The 25064-nt window shown below is 37.9% G+C and overlaps 1 protein-coding gene across 2 annotated transcripts in view; it reads left to right on the top strand.

Moving 5' to 3' along the window:
- The window catches only part of LOC117423409 (fibronectin type III domain-containing protein 3B-like), a 234023-nt gene that overhangs the window by 52494 nt on the left and 156465 nt on the right, over positions 1-25064 (top strand). The window lies entirely within an intron of this gene.

Below are 25064 nucleotides of genomic sequence, written 5' to 3'. Positions count from 1 at the left end.
ATGTACAATAGGGTTATTATCAGTTTTCTATCTTATGGGCAGAGTAAAAAGCTTCTAAATGCAATTTTAATAATGTCCTACGTTTCCAATGCCAGTTTTTTCTTGTTTGCAATAGAATTGCTCCTAAAACTGGCATTCAACTTTATTACCTCATCTGTTGAGTTGAAAGAATTAAGGGGTATAGGTTGATCAAGTTAACCCCTTAATAAAGGCGAACAAAGCTGTTAGTCAGCTATAGAGGGGTAATTAATAAAATTCAATATTGCAAAAAGAAAATTTTAAATACCAACACCATACAAACATTTTCTTTAAATGTATGATTATTTTTTTTAATTATTACTTCACAAAATTGACCGGATCTATGTGACACAAAATACAGAACCTCCAATAACAAGGTGCCCCTACTGGTTGAGTATGGAACATGGAACCAACAACGTCACTTCCATCCACACTTGGTGGTCTTAGGAGTACTCCCTTGCTGGTAAGACACAACCCATACAATATGTTAAAAGAAGTCAGATTCACCTTTAACATAGAACCTTTCACATAGTTTCTCAGCAGAACAGGTGTTCTTTGGTCAGTTACACTCAACAGTATTTAATTATCCTATCCCAATGGGGATGCAAACTTTATCTCTGGCAACTGCATCCATAAGTAGTACTTACACGTTCAGCTTTATTTTGAGGTCAAATTTATGAGAAACTAAGTCAGCCAGACAAACGTTTTGTCTAGTGCCTTCTACATTGTAAGGATTAATAATCGTATCTGATGGTGTTGTTATATCAGTAAGATATGTGCAAAAAGCACCTGCTATTATGACGAAAGGTGGGGAGCAAAGAGAAAGGGATTTTCTCTGAGATCCAGAATTGTTTTTTTTAGCATTCTGTTGATAAATCATGGTGACTTAGTGTCAATACTGACTGGCTTTTTTAAAATTCTATGCATGGGCTTTTACTATGAGATGTGAGATGTAAATGTAAACTGGGTCATGCACCTGTAATCTACTATTATACAATCTATTCAATCAGGTACTATAATACTATATTACATTATATGGACAGGCTTTTTATACACACCACTAACCCCTGGGCAATAACTGGGCAATCTGTTTCATATACTGTATTATACTGACGGCTGTGTTCAGCTGTTGGTAAATTCAATCCTTCTCAGCCCACAGTATGGATCAACATATTGTATTAATCTCTGCTTCCCATGGCAGTAATCATTTCTATTGTCAATCATCAATCATTGAGAAAGAGAGTGGCATATGTAGTTCTGGATTCTGTTAATTAACCCAAGGAAATGCAGCATTATGACTTTCCAGAAAATAGGAATCTTGTTGTAGCATTCATAAAGAATTGCTTTGGCAGTCTTCCTCATTTGTGAACGATCAAACAGATTTTGCCAGTTATAATTTCTAGTAGACTTCTTTTTCTCTTGGTGTATGTGTCCCACTTTCTGGAACATTTGCATTCTTAAATAATGGAGCCAGATAACTTAATCAAAACAAAATGCTTCCATCAATTCACACAACAACAACAACAACAACAGATTTAGACTTTTAAAGCCCTTTTTGTGTCAAGACACCTCTAAGAGCTGTACATATATGACACAGACCCAACCTAAAAACATATACAAACCTACACTGTAACATTGAAATACAGAGGCATAAACAGTTGCAAAGGCCAAACAATAAAATAAATAAAAAAAAGTCTTCAAGCCAAGTTTGAAAGATTTGTTTCGTTTGAAAAAGCATGCACTACCTGGGTCAAGGAAGTGAAAGACTACCTAAAAGTCTTGCAAACACAGCTTTCTTTTAACTTAGAACAGTGGCAGATATACTTTTTGAAATGGAAAAACATGTTTGCTATAGTATTTGAGACCTACTGTATATTGTGTTAAGTGCCCAACAGGACATATTTATGGAATTCATTTGTTAACTAAGCACTTCAGTGAATATTTAAATTATATACCAATAAAAATGACAATTTGACTAAACGGTACATAGTCTACAGGTGCTTATCATCTACTACATGACTTCTTTACAGCTGCTAATATACCAATATTAACATGGAAATATTTAATCTTTTACACAGTATATGCACTTTACAGCATTCATGATGTTGCTATGGAGTACTAGGCAGTTGCTGTATTGGTCTGTATTTCATCCAAGGACATTTGAAATATGTAATCCCTGCAGAATTCCAAGTCAACAGGTGTGACTGGGTCAACCTAATCTGCAAGTACACTATACCGAAGCACATTATAAGATACGTCTACGACTGAAGTCAAAGCACTTGGGTTACAAGTCTTGTATTCCTCATAGGCTTCCAAGCTCACCTCCTGCTTAAAGATGCAGCCTCCCACAATTATATTCAATTAATTTACAAAATAGGACTCCTGGGTAGCTATTTCCTCTATTTTTCTATAATTCACAATCCTGTCCTTTGTATTCTGGTTTTTCCACACATTTTACAGGAATGCTTCTGCTACTACCACTTTTTGAAGCCATTCTCTTTATACTAAACAAAAATTGGTAATGTTTGCCTTGGCCACGCATGGCATTGGAAACCAAACGTGTCTTCCCATCTCTCTCAATCTGTGTTAAAACAGCAGCTCGGAGAGAGTATGCTTCCATATTGAAAAGTGCTGATTTTTCTGTTTTGGCTTTTCAGCTGCAACATGTCAGTGCAGGAATCCAGGATGGGGGACAAAATTACTACTGTTCTGGAAATATACAGAGGAATGATAGGTATTTGCTGGGAGCTATATGAACTAAAGTGTCCATTCTGACTTTTGAGTCCTATTTCACATACAGGTCTGTCAAGAGGGATACTGTAGTTATTTATTTATTTTTTAAAACACTTATTTAGCCCTTTCCTGCATGGCAACCTCCTATGGGGACAGATACAAAAATAAAAATCTCTCTCTTGTCTTTATATGGAAGTCTGTGGAAGACACAAATGCATGATAGTCTCATATGATGATGCATTTCTTCCCCATACAAAGTAATGGAGAAAAAAAAGAAAAAATGTTCAGTGAAAAATATATTCATTATGTGTCCAAAACTATTTTTTTCCAGCTTTTTTCAATATTTTTTTGCATGAAAGGATTACGACTGTTGTTGCCTTGATAATGCTTGCTGAAAATATCCTACAGTCTCTGAACAAAGTTAGGTAAAAAAGGCAATCCTCTGTTTTTTTCTGTTTAGAGAGCTATCACAGTCTGAATATGTGATTTATAGGTTTCTGCTGTTGCAAGTAATAGAATGTGCACACCAATCTGACTCACAGATTGAGATGCAGTAAACTCTTGCAAATCCTAACCCCAGTAATCAAAATGGACCTAGAATCCAAACAACACTTTCATTATGAAATGCATGCTGATATCAGCGGTAGAAACTTAGTTTGCATACAAGTGTACTTAATACTGCAAACAGTGACCTGTACATGCATAGCATAGTGCTGGTTAGCATACAGAAGCTCCTCATAATCGCTTAATAATTGGAAGGTTAAAATAATCTGGAGGAGCATGTATGCCTTTTGTAGAGTGTTAACAAACCACACTGTCAACAAGGTCTTGAAGCAGAGTGCATGGAAGGCTATAGAAAATGGCAAATAGATACAGAATAATTATATTTTCATGAACAGTTAAACATAATTGTGGGACTGTACTGTAGATTTAAAATATGTCATTTTGAAATGTTTGTCTAATTGACTTTCTTTTATATCCAATACGCAGATTCCATACTTAGTATGCAAACCCATATTCTAGTGTAGAGAATGAACTATGAATTATATTATAATTCATCACATAGCAACCCAGTTACCTAGATACACAGGGCTCCCAGGTCTATAGTATGACCTCCCCCTGAAAATAGAATAAAAGAACTACTGCTCAACCAAGCTTCTTTGTTCAGAGAAAACAGTCATATTTTAGTGTCTCTGAAGTCACCAGGGGTTCATGTGTGCCATAAAACCAGTAATAAATGTGATGGTGTTAAGACTGCTGACTGTAATATTATCTAAAATAAACAAATCAAAACACTGACCAATGACTTTAAAATGCTCCGTCTGTTAGATTTGATTTTCTTTGATTTGATTGACTGGTGGAACTTATATCTGTCAATTTTGTGACCAGTTATTTACAGTATGTCAAATACTGTGTTGTTTTGCACTGGTGTGTGTGTGTGTGTGTGTGTGTGTGTGTGTGTGTGTGTGTGTGTGTGTGTGTGTGAGACTGGCTTCATACCTAAGTGCAGGACAGGACAGAACAAGAATTCTCATCTGTACTGTGTTTCACCAAGCATGGCAGATGTTACAATACTTTAAATAAGTCTTCCCTATTACTAGAAGGTCTCCTGCACCAACCACCTATAAAGTTTAACTGGTTTCAGTTTTCTTGTAAAGGCACATACAGAAAAAAAATAATTAATAACTCCGGACACTTACAGAATCAGAGGCATGGGTTTAAGTTTGGTTCAACGTTTGGTGGTCTCAACCTAGCTATTAGGCCACGTTACAAAAGTACCACTCAGGTCGGCACTGATCAGTGTGAATAGCAGGGTGTGTTTAGGTCCCTCACTGTTCAAATTCACAAAAAAAAAAAAAACTATTCTTGAAAAGAACTAAAGAAACTGTAAAAAGGCTTTTTTTTTCAATATCTGATTGAGACATCAATCAAGATGCCTTGTCTAAACACTCTATTGGACTGTTTCCTTAGTTTTGTTCAGGAAAGAAAGACATCCCTTGACTGACTTGCGAGATGTTTGGTTGGTGTATTTCTTACTTTCTATATGCTGTACCTGACCTCTCTTGCAGTCTACCTCTACTGTATCGTTTATACAATACATGAGCCATTTCTAGAGAATCAGAAAAGGTCTATATGTTTAAGGGGTTTCAGATGATCAGTGAAGGAATTTAGATTCGTGTTGAGATGTTATACAATATCATTCACTCGGCTTTCAGTGACTGAGAAATCTGATTTGTCCTCTCGTAGCACACAGAGGAACTTGTGGGAAAGTTGACTTGTCATGGTGTTGGATTTCAGAGAGTGCTTCACTGCTCTGCTTAACCCTTTATCTTCTCAACACTGCACTTTTTTTTGTTCCAGGTTGGAGAGATTGTTCTTAGGGATGATCTGCAGGTTAATCCAGTAAATATTACTTGATAGCTAGACTTTGTTAAGATATTTAATACAATAGGTGGAGTCGTGTTGCAAAGGGCTCCCTTGTAATGTTCAGGAATACATGTAGGTGGTTTCGCCTTTAACTATTGCGGTTCAACATTTTATTTCACTTGAAACAGTAACAGATGTTGTCTGTGTTGGTGTTTTTAAGTCTAAATAATGAGGAAAAGAGTTAGCATTATGTGTGTTACAGCAACATTAAGGACACTGGAAATCACTCCTTATGAGTTTTTAAAAAGTTTAATCAAGGAAATGTTCCTTTTAGGAAGCTTTTGGCTATACAGTATAACTTTAAAAAGAAGTGTTACATCAAGTTTTCAGCTGCCAACTGTAACACACACGTAATGTGGAATGGGCCTTTTGGAGACATGGATACAAACAGGTCTCAGGTCAAAGTGAAATTTGTTTGTTGGACTTAACTGGACATTAGTCCACATCAAAACTGTCCAATCTTTTTGGTTATATTAGTCAAACCGATTACCAGGGAGTTATTGTAACACCCACATTTCAGCACAGTTGCTTGAGTGAGGCCCAGGACTAAATGGCTAAGGGTTGAGTCAAGATTGAGGTTTGCTTCCAGAGCTGTGAGGAGAAGCTCTCTGCCAGTGGACAGTGAATGCCTGTAGCTAGAGCCAGTGACTTCATGAGCCCTGAAATTCACAAGCACAAGAATGAAAAAAGAAAACGAGACTAGGATTTTTATTACATTTGAAGCTCACATTCTTGGCTGAGTCAATGGCGTTTTAATGGCTGACGAGGTGTTGCACAGTGTCAGAAGTAATGGGCATTTTATCACTCCCATACCACATTGCCTTAGGGTAGGTGGTTGACTTGTATCCCAAAAAATGAGTCCTCTGTGTCAGCACGCATGACTGGTGTAACCCAAGCTACCAGTATAAGTCATACATTTTATTTATGTGAGTAAATGTATTGGTTATAGATATTATACAAGTGGAAATGAATTACTTGTTGAAACAGTTAATCACAATCCCTAACAATAAATTATAAGGTCTACAGAAATGGTAAGTGTTCATTTTGATTGAAGTAATGATGTAATGGCAGAAACTGTATTTCTTAAGACATATATTCCTTATGTAGATTTTTACCACAGTACTTTAAGGGGCCATACAATGTGAATTCTTGAAATCCCTATTAAGCGCCAATTTAAATGGCTTTAAAATTAGCCACAGTGGCAAATAATTCCTAAAAGTTATCAAGACAGGACCTGAATGCAGGACTTTCTTTAATTAGACTCTTGTTTCCATCCTGTTTCCAAGTTTCCACTTGAATAGTGTGTAATATATCAGTACAAAGAAGAAAACTGTCTGAAAGAAGTGTGTGTGTGTGTGTGTGTGTGTGTGTGTGCGTGCATGCGTGCGTGCGTGTGTGAAGCCTGGGTGAAAGGTGTTTATGTTTTACTGGTAAATGGCTTAGCTGTCCAGTGTATAGTTAGGATGGAGAAAGTTTAGTTAGTGCTCTAAAGTGGAGTTTTTTGTTTTTGTTTTGATTTTTTCTTTAATTTTGTATATAATAAAAACACCATGAAAGTGCTTAAAAGTTCAATTTCTGGGTCTGCTTACAAGGGGCAAACAAACCTAGCCGTATGGCTACATTCAAATAAATATATGTTATAGTCTTTGCATTATATACTGGTCTATTGCAATTAGCGGATACTTATGCTTTTGTTCTTTTAGTAATAAATATATAATTAAAATTAAACAACACTTTCCTCCTCTACTTTTGTAGCTCAGTACATTTTTAAAAATGTACTAAATTCAATGAAATGCTTTCTTTACATTTGAGTGTACTTTTAATCAAGTTGAATCAATTGTATAATTCTCTTTGTTAAAAAAAAAAAGTCTAAAGCAACTGAAACAGCTGTTAGCCATTATGTTAACTTTTATAGCTGTTCTGTGTGGAACAGTGTCTGCTGTATTGTAGTCTGGGGTAAAACCTCCAACAGCTGTGTTTTGGGCCACAAGCACTGTATATTTACTGTGGGTTAAGCAGATATGATCGAGTTATTGCATTAGCCTGCCAGGTATTGGTTTTGTTTCCTCTGAAATGCAGACGATAGGCCTCAGTGTTTGCCCATTGCAAAGTTTACAGCGGTTCGGCATTCCTCCCGGGCCTACAGAGCCCTCCTGATAATTGACAAAGGTGCTCCATTATGCAGCCTCTTTAGTTGCTCCTTGTGTGAATACCTATTGTTGAGACCAGGGGGTTGAATGGGAGATGTGTGTGAGGCAGTTTCCCACAATATTAAAGTACCCTTCTCGCTGCCAATAAAACTGTAGCATGGGGCCAGGCTAGCATAAAATGACTTTGAAATATGCAGCAGGTATATTATTAAGGGAGCAGTACAGCCTATAACCATTATTATTAAAATACATTTTTTTAGCTTTTTGTAGAAATATTTGGTGTACCAGTTTTGCCATTTGATTTGATGGTTACCTGAAATGCAGTTCATAGAATACAGTACTGTCAATGTTGTGATCACAGAGTCCAACAATACAAATATGTTCTTAGAGGTGTAGGTTTCTTTATCAAAAGTTGTCTTATATTTACTAAACAAAGTTCTGAGGGATAGAGGTAACTATGAAAAGTCTGAGCATGCATCAGAAGACAGGGTGGGTGCTGAAAGATGGATGTTGTCTAGGTCGCTAGGCACGTAGATGCAGTGGAGGTACATGCCAGTTTAGTTTATTGAGATGCCTGTGGTCTTCCTGTGGTCAACAGATTGTTACATTGCACTTCCTGTTTGACAGCTTCCTGGCTTTAGTTTGTGGTTTTTATGGAGGCTGCCTCATAAACCAGTCTTTGCGCTTGTTGAAAGAGTAGCTTTACACAATAAGGTATAAAGGGCATTGAGAAGACCTTATACAGATCTTTTTCACATAGTCATTTTGCTTTGTTTATAAACCATTTGATCAGATATAATGTTTGATGTTTGCTAAGATAAGTGCTTTTGGAACAAGCATCAGCCTATACTATATGAATAAGATTAGACTGTGTTAACCATTGTAATCCACTGTTGGCTCAGTTTGATACAAAATAACTACAAACAGCATCAACACAATGTCAGTAAATCAGACTGCTTGATACAATATTTCTGCAATAGACACCACAGATTGTCACTATTACTGTATATACTCCTTGGATGATTGCAGATTAGTTGTACCTCAGAGGTGGCAACCTAGTTAGACTTTTTTATTTGCTTTTCAGACATTGTAGAAACTGGTGTGAACTCTGAAACAAAATCTTTATTACTGGGAATATGATCAGCACGCTCCTGGTGGGGAGATTGCTCTGGTCCCACTGTCTGCACTGGTGGTGAAGCCCTTGATTTACAGTGATATAAAAACTGGCTGCCGAATGAAACCCAAGACTGCTGATCTAATAGTTCTAACCGTAAAAACGGCAAACTCAATTTGCAGCGGCCTTGAAGAATAACACTATTTATCAATCAGACACATTTTTTTAAAGTGTTGTAGTCCTGTTGAAATTTAGTTTCCAACTAATTTGTTTAAATGGGTTTTGTAAAACATTGTGAAGGTTGTCAAATAACATTAAACACCTCCCCTACCCCCTAAGTTATAATCCATATTGACAGGTTTTGACAGGGTTCATTTTTTGATAACTAGCCTCTCATGTTATGCAACATTAAAGATTAATCAGACAAAAAGTTAAAGAAATTGACAAGTTAAACATGTTCTGTAATTGTATAGACCAGCTGCACTATGGATTCTTCTGGCTGGTTTCCAACAGGCTTCAATAATAGAAGGCAGGTACTGGTACTAGCATATGGAAGTGGCGATTCCTCCACTGTTATCAGGGGAGTATGAGCAAGTACTGTTGTCTGGAAAACCTATTCAGTAAACATAATACCCAATCAAACAATACATATTTTAGGTTCATGCTTCAAAATCAGCTACTTGCTGCTTTAGATTGCAGTAGTACCTGCATTATATTCTAAGAACCATTGAACCAGCAAAGTCTGCCCTGAATCTTATATCACCTTCTGTACTATATATATATATATATATATATATATATATATATATATATATATATATATATATATATATATATACACACAGTACTGTGCAAAAGTTTCAGGCAGGTGTGAAAAAATGCTGTAAAGTAAGAATGCTTTCAAAAATAGACATGTTAATAGATTATATTTATCAATTAACTAAATGCAAAGTGAGTGAACAGAAGAAAAATCTAAATCAAATCCATATTTGGAGTGACCACCCTTTGCCTTCAAAACAGCATCAATTCTACTAGGTACACTTGCACAAAGTCAGGGATTTTGTAGGCATATAGTCAGGTGTATGATTAAACAATTATACCAAACAGGTGCTAATGATTATCAATTCAATATGTAGGTTGAAACACAATCATTAACTGAAACAGAAACAGCTGTGTAGGAGGAATAAAACTGGGTGAGGAACAGCCAAACTCAGGTAACAAGGTGAGGTTGCTGAAGACAGTTTACTGTCAAAAGTCATACACCATGGCAAGACTGAGCACAGCAACAAGACACAAGGTAGTTATACTGCATCAGCAAGGTCTCTCCCAGGCAGAAATTTCAAGGCAGACAGGGGTTTCCAGATGTGCTGTCCAAGCTCTTTTGAAGAAACACAAAGAAACGGGCAACGTTGAGGACCGTAGACGCAGTGGTCGGCCAAGGAAACTTACTGCAGCAGATGAAAGACACATCATGCTTAGTTCCCTTCACAATCGGAAGATGTCCAGCAGTGCCATCAGCTCAGAATTGTCAGAAAACAGTGGGACCCTGGTACACCCATCTACTGTCCGGAGAAGTCTGGTCAGAAGTGGCCTTCATGGAAGACTTGCGGCCAAAAAGCCATACCTCCGACGTGGAAACAAGGCCAAGCGACTCAACTATGCACGAAAACACAGGAACTGGGGTGCAGAAAAATGGCAGCAGGTGCTCTGGACTGATGAGTCAAAATGTGAAATATTTGGCTGTAGCAGAAGGCAGTTTGTTCGCCGAAGGGCTGGAGAGCGGTACACGAATGAGTGTCTGCAGGCAACGGTGAAGCATGGTGGAGGTTCCTTGCAAGTTTGGGGCTGCATTTCTGCAAATGGAGTTGGGGATTTGGTCAGAATTAATGGTCTCCTCAGCGCTGAGAAGTACAGGCAGATACTTATCCATCATGCAATACCATCAGGGAGGCATCTGATTGGCCCCAAATTTATTCTGCAGCATGACAACGACCCCAAACATACAGTGAAAGTCGTTAAGAACTATCTTCAGCGTAAAGAAGAACAAGGAGTCCTGGAAGTGATGGTATAGCCCCCACAGAGCCCTGATCTCAACATCATTGAGTCTGTCTGGGATTACATGAAGAGAGAGAAGCAACTGAGGCTGCCTAAATCCACAGAAGAACTGTGGTTAGTTCTCCAAGATGTTTGGGCCAACCTACCTGCCGAGTTCCTTCAAAAACTGTGTGCAAGTGTACCTAGAAGAATTGATGCTGTTTTGAAGGCAAAGGGTGGTCACACCAAATATTGATTTGATGTAGATTTTTCTTCTGTTCACTCACTTTGCATTTTGTTAATTGATAAATATAAACTATTAACATGTCTATTTTTGAAAGCATTCTTACTTTACAGCATTTTTTCACACCTGCCTAAAACTTTTGCACAGTACTGTGTATATATATATATATATATATATATATATATATATATATATATATATATATATATATATACACACACACAATTCACACCAACATGTTCAAACGTTATTACAACCTTCACTTTGCTTAAAAAGGAGGAAAATAAAAATGATCAGAATGCTTTATCCAATATTAGCATTTATTGGACCTTTGTTTCGGTTTGACTGAGGCTGTGTTTTAAGGTAGTCATTTGTCGCCTGGAAGTGTGAAACCATGGTTGTTTAGGAAATATGAGAGAAATCAGTGTGGTTTGTGAATGGATTGAAAGGTGCATTTATCTGTGAAGAGTCAGTTGCTGTGGGGGGTTGCTGTGGTTGCTATGGGAGAAATTGTTTGTGTGCTTACTCTTCCTTTTTCCAAGATTGAGTGTCATGTTTTAATTATGAACAAAAGAGAGAGAATTACCACAATGATTGAGGCTATAGTGTACAGACTGGTCATGTTTACATTCCTGCAGGCCTAACATAGGTGTGGTGGTGGTGGGGGTGCGTCTCACTCAAGTGTCTGTTTAAGGCGTCAAGGAGCTGGGAGACACAGGCAGGACCAATTTGTCGAGCTGAGGTAGAGAGGCTACTTTGATAGATTCGAAACGCATCGGATTGAAACACAGCATTTCTAATTTGTGAGCAAACGTCTCTGTTTTTTGGCATATGCCTCCTACATTTAAAACGTATTCCTGTCTGACTGGAAGTGAAAACAAGGGCACATGTCAAAGCGATGTTACACTATATATGCCTAAAAAGTGTCACAGAAGCAGCACATTTTTGATATGCAATAACTTTTTACGTGGAGATTCAGCAAGCAAACAAAAATATTATCGAGGTCCTACTACACTATATATACATTGTAAAACAAAAACAGCAATACGTTTGTATTCTATGTGACACATCCTAACATTACCAAGCTCACATGTAGTTTTGAAGATTATGACCCATATTTATATATAGCATTTTCTGTCAAGTTCACAGGACTGTTTTAAAAGGAAAAACAAAATAATAATACAAGGTAAGTGGTGACATGCGCATAATATCACAGATTTTAATAATTCTACGACTACAACTGTACAATTACTACTACTAATAATAATAACAATAAAACTGTTGGATATATAGGGATGTTCAAAAACCTCCAACATTTATTTTACAACAGAGTTGCTGGAGGTCAGGGTGGTAACAAAACAAGACCTATTTTGACAGCCCATCTCTAGTATGTCCAATAGGAATGCATGGGCGGGGTCATGTATTTATTTTCAGTCTTTTGGATCGTTTCCAAGTGGCGTCTGGTGTGGATTGACATTCGGCGACTTCACTCACATCGCTAGTGTCACTCGCGTTGCTCTGTCCAATGTGTATGCAGCTTTAACCGCTGCGATTCCCCACACAGTTTAGGGACCCGAGGCTCAGTGGGTGTTCTCCGATCCCACGGGCAAATCTGCGTCTTTTTACACCCAGGAACTCGAGAGCGGATGTCCGCAGGCTACCGGTCTCTGGAGCACAAAGACCAGCCCAGCAAATCTCTGCCCCCAAGTTCACTCGGTTCCTGGCCTGTAGGGGTTGCCACAGAGCGGTGAGGAGAAACAGTCCAAGCTGGATCTCACCTCCCCAACCCCAGGAGCGCCAAAGCCAATGCGGCGCCCCCCCCCCCCCCCCCCCCGGATTCCCTAGAGAAGACCGGCTGCCTCGCTCAACCAGTATTTGAACTTGTGATCTCTGGTTGTTAGACCCACCTTGCACGCCGCACAGGTGAGACACTCGGGGACCTCCCCTGCACTGTACTATTGACCCTTACTCATGGAAACAGCATCAATGGCCAAGTCTTTGGCCGGTGTTTGGAAATAGATTCATATGTTGATTTTTTGACATGGTTTTGGCTAGCAGTTGAGAAGAAGGTACAGCTTAACATTTATCAAATGCACACTCCTGCATACATGGGTCTACAACAGACTTGCAAAATCAATCACTTTGACTTTGACCACAAGTCGCAAAATACATGTAGGAGCTGTTGGTTTAGGATTACTCCGACTGTTTTGGCACTAGAAAATTGAAACTGCAGAATGCTGTTGGGTAACAGAGAGGCAGACAGGGTATGATTAAGCCGAACTAATAAGCAGATATCAGACAGGATGACATAACTCCATACAGTCTGTGCTTGAAGCAGCCAGCTTGTATGTATGCATACTTGCAGGTAGTACTCATGTCTGCAGTTTTTTTTTCTTCTTTTAAACACAAATGATTAAATTACTGCTTCACCCTGTGCAATGTCACTTATTTTTATGGGGTCTGTGCTTTTTATATGCAGCTGATGTACAGTGTATACAGTTTGCAGTGATTCCAACATTGAATGTGCAGTACAATGATCCTGGGGTCTATTTTAATAATCTAAACCGGGGCGGATCTTAATAATGCCAGTCCACCTTTTTTTGTGGACCTCATTTCATTTTATGTACTGCCTGTCATAAGGTTAATAAGTGGGTCAGTAAATCACCCCTGTGAAGAAACAGCAGCAGGGCTAACACAGTTAGCAAGTAATTAGATCTGCCAGTGTTTAAATAGATGCCTTTGTGTTTCTAATGTGGGAGGCAGATGTGGACCTCTTTTGGTGGAGGTGGGATATAGCTAAGGATAGGGCAGTCTTTATCCTTGACAGACAGTACATTAGAATTCCAAAATAAACAAATACATAAATTACTGCTGTAACAGTATTATAGCAGTGCCATGTTGTAGTCAAGGTCAAACATTTAGGAGTCCAGCACATAAGCAGGATCACAACTGAAAAACCTTTACACTTTGCATATGCTAAAATAGATATTTTTATGTGTGTATTTTGATATTTTCAGTCCAGTCTTTATGTGAAAAATGGATCAGAAATCAAAGCTTCTGTTTTTTATTTAGAACACTGTACTTTTGTATTGGGGCCATTTCATGATACAGATTGTATTAGTCTTTTATCACTGTTTTAAATAATATAGAAATTGACAGATATTGTGGACAAACAAATACCTTGCATTGGCCCTAGGAAAAATTAAACATGTACTGTAGTAAAAAATAAGAATATTGAGTCTGTTTGTTAAAATACATCTAAAGTTGTTATTAGCTATATGTTAAATAATTAAAAAATACATCAATGGCCAGATCTTCCACATAAAACCCAATACACCTGCTAAATGCAATCTCCTTTCCTGGCTGTATTGTGTGCGTTATGGCAAGGGCACCCAACAACATACATTTCTGGATTTACATGCAATATTCTGGTCTTTGCAGAATTGCGTCTCCCCATATTAATGGATGTATTGTCCATTGCAAATGAAAGACAGTTTGTCCAGGGAACAGCATGGTCTCTCAGCACATCATTTACTTTAGAAAAAAGCATGTCTGCATCTCCCGCACTAGTCGTGCACAATTTTATGTCGCTTTATATCAAAAAGTTGAACAGTGACAGGATACATTTTCTTCAGACCAGTCATTGCTTTCATCCATGCCGATTGAAAACGGACCCGATTTCATCGACTCTACTGTAGGTGCAAGGAAATATGGTTCAAGTGCGTCATTAATTATAAAACACGTTTTTGTTGTAGGCTTTGGCGATTTCGCTGTTGGGAAAGGCAGTCCTTACTAAAGGCCAAGTGTGGTTTGCAGTGGCGATTGGCAGTTTTTGTTCGACAAGGAAATTGGAAAATAGCACCTCAGCCTTGGACACCTTTTCTTGTAAAGGAGAAGAAACTGAAGAAAAACTTTGTAAAGGAGCCATACCCACCAGACTTTTCTTCTTTTCTTTGTGCTCCTCCCTGTTGACGTGCAGTACCACATCCCTTTTTCTTGGTGAGCACAGCTTACTGTTTTTTTGCATATATCGCAAAAAAACCTGTATTGGTCATTTTTGTCTCAACATTTGGAGCCATATTTGGGTGAGGATGATGACTACTCCTGATTAAATTTAGTTTTATACTTTTATGCGTGAGACTTGAGGTGTCTGTTACTGGATTAGCCAGTTTAAGAGCCTAATCAATTAACATGAACCCTGTGCCCCCTTGGAACGGCAACAGTGAAAAAATCCTTCTTACTAAATGACATGCAATTAGAGAGCTAAGCTGTACTTTGATGGTGTCTTTGCTGCTTTGTTGAGCCACTGGACCTCACACAGCTACATGTATTGCAAGCTTATGTCATTTTGTGGGTTCTGTCAAATACAAAAGCTCCATATGCTTTAATAAATATTTTAGAAAATCCACTGATGCATTTCTTTCAGTGTTTCCTTTAAAATGCTGTTATTAGCGGAGAACAAAATTGATTTGTTAAAAAGGTTATCATATGTTAAATAAGTAACTTGCATCCTGCGACTGGCTGCAACCCATGTAGAAGCATACCATACCTATTTGGCTTTTGGAGTGAGTGACATAGTGGCAAGCAGGTTTCCAGGGAGGGACTCGTCCCTCCACAGCTGAAACCGTCTTTGGGGGTGGAAACAAACTGGACTGCCAACAAAGGGTGTTCTCTGACAGCTTAATGGAACTTGTAATAGTTAAACATGGCAATGACATCATGTTGGTAATGTAAACATTTCTTGCACTGAGACGATGTAGGAAATAACTAGCGAGACCCGAAGTAAACAAACGTGCAGACTTGTTTGTGCTCTTTAATCTTCAGTGTGAACTTTTGTTCATATTTTAAGGCACTTTTCAGAGTGTGGTCATAACATGTTCAACCTTTCAGCTAAAACCTAAAGCTTGTATAACTCTTCCTCTTAAGGAAACAGCTCCGATGGCCTGTGTTTGGAAATAGATTAATATGTTGATTATGTTGTGGTTAGTGTTAGCAAACAAGTCCATGCAGTCTCTTAAATATCAAATCAGTGTTCTGCAGCATATACAACAGCTGAAGGGATTTAATCTTTAATTACATGAACAGCATATTTTTCTGTTAAATCAGTGTGCAGCTTGGTCCTGAGTGAGTCCTGCTCTAATGTTTGAAGATTTTTAACACTTTGAATTGGAGAAAGGGGTGGGTGGCAAAGCATAAGTCAATGTAGTGTCTGTGTGTGACACACTGCTGTAATTCTGAGGTTAAGCTCTGTAACGGCTGCTTGACTGTATTATACAGTGATTAAGACACTCGCCCAACCTCACCCAAAGTGTTATGCAAGCACTAGCCACAAACACTAGCCAAGAGCACTTATTTAAATCTTGTGAATTTAGAAATGGGACGGTCAGGTAACAATTGCTTTTAAAAGCTTTACCTGTATATCTTATCACATATAGCACTGCACCGGTATACAGCTTAAAGCACTCCGAGGCAGTCAGAGGTAGACAGAAAAGTGCTCTTGTTAGCTTGTCCTGGTAAAATGGATAAAACATCAGAGCTGCTGAGGAATCCATCACCGAGTGAGAGCTGTGCTGTCAACACTGATAATGATTTATAGCTGGAGATGCTGGGATGAATAGGAACCCCCCCCCCCCCCCCCCACCTGGTTACAGCAGGAGCACTGAAACAAATAGCAGGAGATATCAATAGGAGATGGAATGTTCACATGATTGAGGGGAAATCTGAAGGGTGCTGCTACGTGCAGAATCAAACAAGTTCACATTCAGAACCAACTGCATGAACTGCAGACACTGTGTTCAAAGCAGCAGTGTCTCACAACTATGTGCATTTTACAGTAAAAAACACTTTGTGTCTGTTTAAATAGGAATGCTGCTGTCACAACTTTCAACAGAAGGAAGTTATAATTATTATTATTACATTTATTATAAAGATGATACCTGGGAAAAACTAGGAATTTTTGTGAGATTATCACACAAAATTACAATTTAACTGTATAGGTTTCGCTTATAATCGTATGCTCCTCATTGTAGTTCCTCCACAAACTTTCAAGTATCTAATATCCAATAATATTGTTTCAGCTCCCCTAGGTTCATTTAGTTTACAAAGTACCATATTTTTTGTAGTATGAGAACCAAACTCTGTAGAGCTCTCTCATAGCTCTGTTAGTTTTGTGAAAACAGTAGTGGCAGACAACCTGAAGTAAATGTTGGCATTCTGTCAATACAGCTTTGTCTGAGAAGTGACAGCCCCTGATTTCGCACTGTGCAAGCTTAATTGTGTTTGTACCCATTTTAGATTTGAAGGTACTGCAGACTATTGCATGTGACAGGAAATATTTTGCTGTGCAGCAGTTAACATTCATCTGTTCAAACACTAAACAACTTAATTAGCTTTTGCAGTGTTTATGTATAAATACATGTGGGTGTTGATGGGTTTTTTTCATGTCAGATGTCAGTGCCCATAAACCATCTTTGCTGGGAAGGAAGCCTACATCCAGGTCTTGTGTGGTTTCTATGGAGATCAGAGTGTGTAGTAATTAAGGCTTGGAATGATTTAAAAATATCTTTTCATGTCTGTTATTCAGTGACACTTTAGTCTTGGTAAATTAATTCAAATAATACTTCACCACCTTTCTAGTTCATGATGAACAGCCAAGTGGAATATTACTGAAGTCCCTGGATGGCACTGTACGTAGGGCCACCATGGGCTGCCTGGTAGTACATAAATAATAGACGTGACACGTTGCAAGGGGTTTAAATTATTCTGAAGGAATATGTCACTATTCTCCCATGTGTAATGCAATAGAGTAGACAATAAACCAAACCAGTTGGGATCGGACTCTATTCAGATTAGTGGTTTGTGCGAAATACGGGTTGTAATCTGGACCATACTTTTATTTCTATTTAATCAGAAAATCAGTAATAACTCTTGAAATAAAACAGAGACAGCTGTAAATAGTTGATCACATAATTAGGATATTAACGTTTCTACACTGCTAAAAGCATGATATCTGGGGTTCATATTAGCGAGGGTCTATTCTATTCTTATGTAATAACTTTGTCAGCTGCAGTCACTGAGCACAATTTGTGTTACATAAAGAAGCGATATTATAACTGTCTGAGAATAGGCACAAAGCTGCAGTGCTGCCATGTAGGGTGAACTAACTGAAGGAATATTAGCTTCAGACCTGTGAAAGTAGATCAAGCAGCCCAAAGCATGCCACAGTGTATGTAGTGCTTTAAAAATGGAAATGATGTGCTATTAATTCAAACCTATTCATTTTAAGAGGCTAGGACAACTTTAGGCTGCAATTAAAAATAAAAATAAAGAGATAAAACTGGTGTTTCTTGTAATGAATATATTTGCAGTAGCAGCAGAACGTTATCATTAGCAGGATGGACATTATTTTTTTTCTGGCCGCACACATACAACTCAGAATAATGACATGTAGTCCTCTTGTAATTTCCAGGCATAAAAGTAGACAATGAAAACCATTGGCTGTTCAAACATTTTAAGTAGGTGAAAATACATAGGTTTTGTAGTGAAAATATCCTCTAGAAAAAAAGATTGCACACAAAGCACTTCATTCATACAGCTGAAGGAAGTGGTCCGGGGTTACTATGGAAATGCATACTGGTAAAAAAAAAAAAAAAAAGAAAAAAATTCTAAGAGAAATAAAAAAAAAGTATATTAAAATTAAAATATATAGCATTACGTACACTGTGACATGCTTTGTGCAGCCAGCTCTACCTTTTATAGGTCTGAAACACTGTTAATATTTATTTTAGTTTTCCCTGTTAGTCCAGACTGAACTGTAATTCAAATCATGCTATCGTAATGCAGTACATGCTGATATGAACCTTGAGAACAGAAACCCTTCCTATACCATACTACATGAAAGATGTAGTATCCAAGCTGCCTGCAGTAAGCTGTTCATGACAGGCCTGTTTAATACCTGTACTGCAAAGTTGTGTGAATGTAGTGAATGTACTACAAAGTTTGCCGAATGTTGTACTTCTTAATCCAAAATAAAAAAATAAAAAAATAAAAACACTAATTAAGTAGAACAGGTAGTAATACTAAAACGTAAAATTCTTTGACAATCAATGACTGAAGACATTGCAAGACTAATGTTTCAGGTTTATTATGGAGAGTTACCTGAACTGTAAACTGCCCTGACTGATGCTAATAGCATTAACTACATAGTTTAACTTCATTTAAATATATTATGGTTAGATTTTCTGTTTTTTACCTGTACACAAGAGCAGAATCTTTTAAAAAAAAGTTTTTAAAGTACAGCCATTTATTTCTGTTTCAAAGCTGCTACATTGTGCAGTAAATGTTGACTTTGGATTAGAAACCGTAAGGGCAATTGAATCTTCAATAGAGTCCTCTCACATGAAACTGAATTAAATAAATGAAATCGCACACAGACAGAAGCCTCTTGTTTTGTTGCAAAATTAGTGAAATTGCTGTGAAAATTGGATAATGGGTAGAAAAAACACTGAGGGGCCTCTTCTATGACTTCTTTTCAAATCAAATTACTTTGAGGGCTTACAATATTGCTATTGAGAGTAGACGTGCCTCTCATTGCTTGAAAGATAGCGTTTTGGCCTTGGATCAGGGATCTGAGTCATAACTCGAACTTGATAAAAGAGACATTCACAGATGTGTGAAAGCGGTCAGTGTTAATTGTGTGGACACAGGGGAAACTTATGGCTAGCTGATTATCATGGAGTAGGCATGATTGAATCAAGAATGTAGTGGCATTCGTTGTAAGAAATCTCTTTATGGTATTGGGTGTCCTATATGACACATTTAAATGGGTTCGCTGGCGATTTAACACACTGTGTAAATGAGCTATACTTCACATGACAGATTTGACAGACTTTAATAGCGCATGTAAGGTGCTTGCTTGGCAGGTACTTTTGTATCCAGTCTCAAAAGTGGGCTGTTCCACCGCCAAATGCCCTGAAGAAATGTTTACACCTAGGCTACCCATTGTGTCGTGCTAGAGGTCTGTGAGAAGGAAGGTCTTGAATTTAAGGATTTTACTGTGTTTTATGAATGGACATTTTATATTTTAACAGAAATGTTGTATTCTGATATTCAACAGATTTATGCCAGGTTTTTCTGTGTTGATGTAATATTCAGTAACACGTTACATGCCTGCTATTACAGAATTTACCAAAAGAATTTCCCATCATCATCAGTTTGACAAGCAGGAACACCAGGCTTCAGCTGCTCTAACATATAGCCTGTGCTGATACTTAAAGGTGCTTAATCATGACAGAAGTCACTGTATAGAAAATCAACAAGCAGGCTGCACTTAAAAAAGGGCTGAAATTCTGAATCAAGGAATCTTACTCTGTTGCATTGCAACCTATTCCTCTTGTGCTTTGTACAGAGCTATTGTAAAGCATTGAACATCCCTAGACTCTTTTTTTAAATATTTACTAGTTACTATTGTTGTACATTTATTTTAATGTACACAGCAACAACCACATTACAAAGTTTCCTTACCAAATGTTGGACAGAAAATGCATTGAGATCACTTAATTGTCCATCCATACTGTTTAATCCTATAGAGGGTCGCGGTGAGCCGGAGCCTAACCTGGCAGACACAGGGCGCATGGCTGAACTACACCATGGATGGGACACCAGTCCATCGCAGGGCAACTAAGCAGCATTTTAGAGAAGCCAATCCACCTAGCCAGCATGTCTTTGGACTGTGGGAGGAAACCGAAGTACCCAGAGGAAACCCATGCGAACACGGGGAGAATATGCAAACTCCATACAGACAGACCCCTGAGGCCGGAATCAAACCCAGGACCCTGAAGCTATGAGGCAGCAGCGCTATCCACCGCGCCGCCCTCACTTAATTATTCAAAAGCCAAATAACACAGACTCGTCACGAAAGCCTTCCGATACCACTGAAAACATGCACATGCTAGTAATGTAATATATCCAAATAAGGTACCAGGGCAATAAATCCATCAACACATGTTTAATTCAGGCTTGCAAAATAAAAGCCATGACAATCAGTAATGGATTAATTGATTGTTGCATATCTTAGAATTGTTTGGTATAGGTATTAATAAAGGGGGTAATTTACATTTACTCTTGAAAAAGGAGAGTCAGTGATTCATTAATAGCCAAGCATACTGCAGTGCCTAGGATCTGCACAGTCCCCCACAATCACTAAGACAGTGTGTAAATTGTGATAACTTCTTTTAAATAAAGATGATCTCATGCTGACTTCATCCCCCAGTCTGAATCCAGGGCTTTAACTGTTTTAGAACACTTTGCTCTTTTAAAAAGGTCATTAATTACTGTTCCTTCCAATCCTGTAAAATGCTATGAGTTAGTGAACTTTCCATTTCCTGTTGCTTCATGTGATGAATCTTGCAGTGCTGTGGGTAAATGGCTCATAATGTCATATATTTATGTAGTGTTGAGTGTTCTGCTACTGTAATGTCAACATTTTTGGTACAGTCAAGCCACTACCCCAAAACTGTAGATTCTGTTCTCCAAAATCAAAATCCTTTAAATTAAAAAATCATTTATTCAGTCAGTGTTGCATATATATATTTTTTTTGGTTGCTTTTTTTGACATCTAAAATGTATGCCAGAGAGGCAAAATACACATTAGTTGGGATGGATTTGTGAAAACTTTCTAATGCAAAAGTAGCCTTCTGGAAGACAGGACAACCACATTGTATGACTCCCATGCTTTTCTTGAAAGAGTGGCAGTCGGATCTTTAATATTCACAGCAGACTGTTTGTTTAAAATCTCAACCTGGGCATTGGCTATAGCTATAGCCCTGGCTTGGCTGTGACCAGACTCAATATTGCATTGCTTCTTAGAGCTGACAAGATCAAGCTCCAAGGCTGTCTGTAAACCATGGATATCACACCATTAGCTCTCTCAAGAAGTTACATGACAAATAACATTAAAAACCTCATCCACCAATAAAGAAAGTCTGTTTCAGAGCACCAACAAACAGTAGATGATCGGTGATCATTCACAAAAAGAATATCAAGCAGAAGCAAAGCAAAACAAAACCTTGACAATTACAAGATATCTGGAATTTAAAATCTTTTAAATGTTTAACAAGTCACACTTTTCCTATTTCTAAATGCAATGAAAGCCTGAAGTTCAGGCATTACCTTGGATAACTGAATGGTCAACTACCAGGAAGAAAATGCCCTCTATTTCTTCATACAGTTCTCTCAACATACTGTATTCAATGCATCTCATTGGCTGCGACAACAAGTCTTAAAAGACACACACACGCAGTGTAACTTATTATTTTCTGCCTGCTTGGAAACAATAGGGCAGCAAGCCTTTTTTTTTTTTTTTTTACAGTAATAGACTGTAATCGGAGTAGCACCTTGAAATGACACAGGCGTTGGAAAATGGGTGCTTAACTACCTGAAAGCTTGTGTATTCATGAGGGAAACCCTTTGAAGTTTTTGAAGCAGCCTGAAGCTGTCCAACACTAAATGATGCACTACCTGGACACTTTCATAGGACCTTTACCATAAAGACAGGTTGGGCCACCATTTGTCCTTGAAACATTCTGAGACGTGATAAATATTAAATTATACTATTTTTTGCTCACCTTAAAAAACGGAAATAAATTAGGGAAAAATAGCAAAATTGCAAAACTGATATACCTGGAAGTACATTTCTGCAAATACACCCAATGGTAGTGAAACAATTTTAATAGACATTTTTATAGACATAATTCCCATCTTATAGACCTTTGTCCTGCCAGCTGTATTTTTACAGTACAGCTTTAAGACTGCAGACACCAGGTAGAAAGCTTCCAGCTACAATGGAAAATAGTCCTTACTGGTGGAAGCTGCTCTGCCTGTATCTTCATTTTAAACTCTGAGGTGTTTATGATGGCTGTTGTCATTCAAGCCAATCTGCAGAATCCCTTCAATGCACTGTTCGAGCCAGGATTCTATTGAGAACATGTGTGTCTAAGCCTGGATTACTCAGGGAAACAGTGACGGTTCAGTGTTTTGGAAACATTCATCCTGTTTGATTGATGCACTCGCAGAGAGTATCACTGGGCAACAGCTGTGCCAATTGATTTATCTGTTAACTATCACTTCTCTGTTAATTAACCAGTGGTTAATCAGTCTATAAATGACTCTTGCTTTTGAGAGCAGAGGGTCATGCATCGGGCGCCACCCTCCTTATGATGATCTTTATTGATGTAAACAGTAAGGGGTCTAGTAAACCACAATTAGGTGGCTTGAAACTCTCAATCTGCACTTTCCCACAGTTGTTTTATATTAAATATACACCCCTTTACTACATTATTCCAAATGTTTTATCTTCCTGTGTACTCGTCTTTAGCTCAAGACTGTTGTTGGTGGTCCTCTGTTTGTATTCCCTAGTAGTTTGTATGTTGGCATACAAGCTTATGCCTTCCTTGATTGCCACTATTTCACTGTTTGTAGGATATCATAAATTACATTAAGAAGGTTTAAATAAGTGGGCTTTACTGTGCAGTCGCTACTGTACTCAGATCTGGCAACATCAAGCACTGAGGCAGTATGTCTGTATCCAGCCATGAAAAGCATATCATTGGCTCTGGATAGTCACCATTGTCTCTTGTATCTAATACACAATTGTCTTGTACACCCATGCGTTCCATTTTGTTTTCCTAAGTTTTTAGACTGTTTGTACCAAAACCTGGACCGGTAAATATAGCCAGTTGGCCTTTGACAAGCCTGTTCTTCAGAATGAAAGTCTGAAATTGGTTGTACCTCTGAAGTATGTTTGTAAAAAGGGCTTATACAAATCTGTACTAGGTTTAGGTTAGCAGAGACTACTTTTCTCTGCAAGTAACGGCCTCTCTGATAATGTACCATAGTTATAGTTATACTTAAAATTCTGCAATATCCACCAACTTATTTTTGTGTTATAAAATTGACATATAACTTAATGATCTAATTAAATACTGTATAGCTCAGAGTTTATTACTTTCTAATATTTTACATATAATCATACATGCCACATTACATAATAATGTAGATTAAATTAATCACATAGCTTGTTTCACATACAGCAAACTAACTGCAGCTCTGGCCAGCAATTAGCGTCCTTAAAAACGCCAAGAGAAGTTAAATATTTCAGATTATTGGAAGACGCTTTTCCTTGATGCAGATTTCTTTTTTAACACCATTATAGTATGGGTATCTGAATGGGTCAAAAAGGGGATTGCGCTCAAATTATTTTTACTGCCCTCATTTTGCATAGCCTTATGAGAGGTTTCATTTTGGTAAAGAGAACACAGCAAGGTGTCTGAGAGGGACTTTGATTTAGAAAGTAGCGCGCTGTAATATTACATGCATGCTACAAAGAGGAGGCATTCACTGTACAATTGGTGACCATGGTGGAGTTAGTAAGGGAGCTCCATTTTGAGTGACAGTTGTGTTTTTGTGTAGGAAAATGGGTGCACAGAAAAATACTGCACAGTCCACACATTCACTAAGGCTTAAAGTGACCTTTAGGTAGCCCAGTGAAGGTACAGTTGAGATACTTGTTTACAGAGTGGTTTGAAATGACAGTATGCTCTCCTGGGCGGTCTACAAGCCCTAACACTAAGGTTCATGCCACACACTTCTTACGGAAGATACATAAAGGAAGTCTGGGTTAAGATTCGTGGATTATGGCAAACAGCATAATGTGACCTATCAACCCTTTTGTGTCGGAGATTTCCTTTTCTGAAAGTAAAATGTTTAGTGATCTGTGATTCAATTAAGCAAAGCTTCTCGAGGCAGAGGTGATTGCCTGCAACAGTAGAGAAAGTCAAAGTCAATTACTTCCATGTAATGACCGCTGTGGAGGATACGAATGCTGTTATAAACCAAACAAATGTGTAGGTGTATAAAGACATTACTTTAATGTTTTTAGGTTATATTTTGGACCAGTTTGCTTAGGCGACGTGAAATGTATGCTGCAGATTTGAGAAAAAAATAAACACATTAAATTACCACCATTTAATTACTATAACTCTATTTTATCCATAATTTCAAACACTCAAACATACATTCTGAGAAAAATCTACTATGTAAGAAACCAAGAGGTTGATTTAAGCAACCTATACCCAGAATAACCCACATATGGATTTTATCAGAGCATTTTACAGCACTACTGGGGATTCCCCAGTGCTGTAAAATGCTCTGTCTAGTGCTGGTTTATCCTGGCAGGGTATAGGTTAATGAGATCAAGTCAAGTCAATTAAAAAAACATTCCAGTTGAAACATTTCCCAGTGTTACTGTACAAAGACAATTAATCTTACCATCTACTGTACTCTAGTT

This window comes from Acipenser ruthenus, chromosome 17 (genome assembly GCF_902713425.1).
Source record: "Acipenser ruthenus chromosome 17, fAciRut3.2 maternal haplotype, whole genome shotgun sequence".
Lineage (NCBI taxonomy): Eukaryota > Metazoa > Chordata > Actinopteri > Acipenseriformes > Acipenseridae > Acipenser > Acipenser ruthenus.
This window is presented reverse-complemented; position numbering and strand designations above follow the sequence as displayed.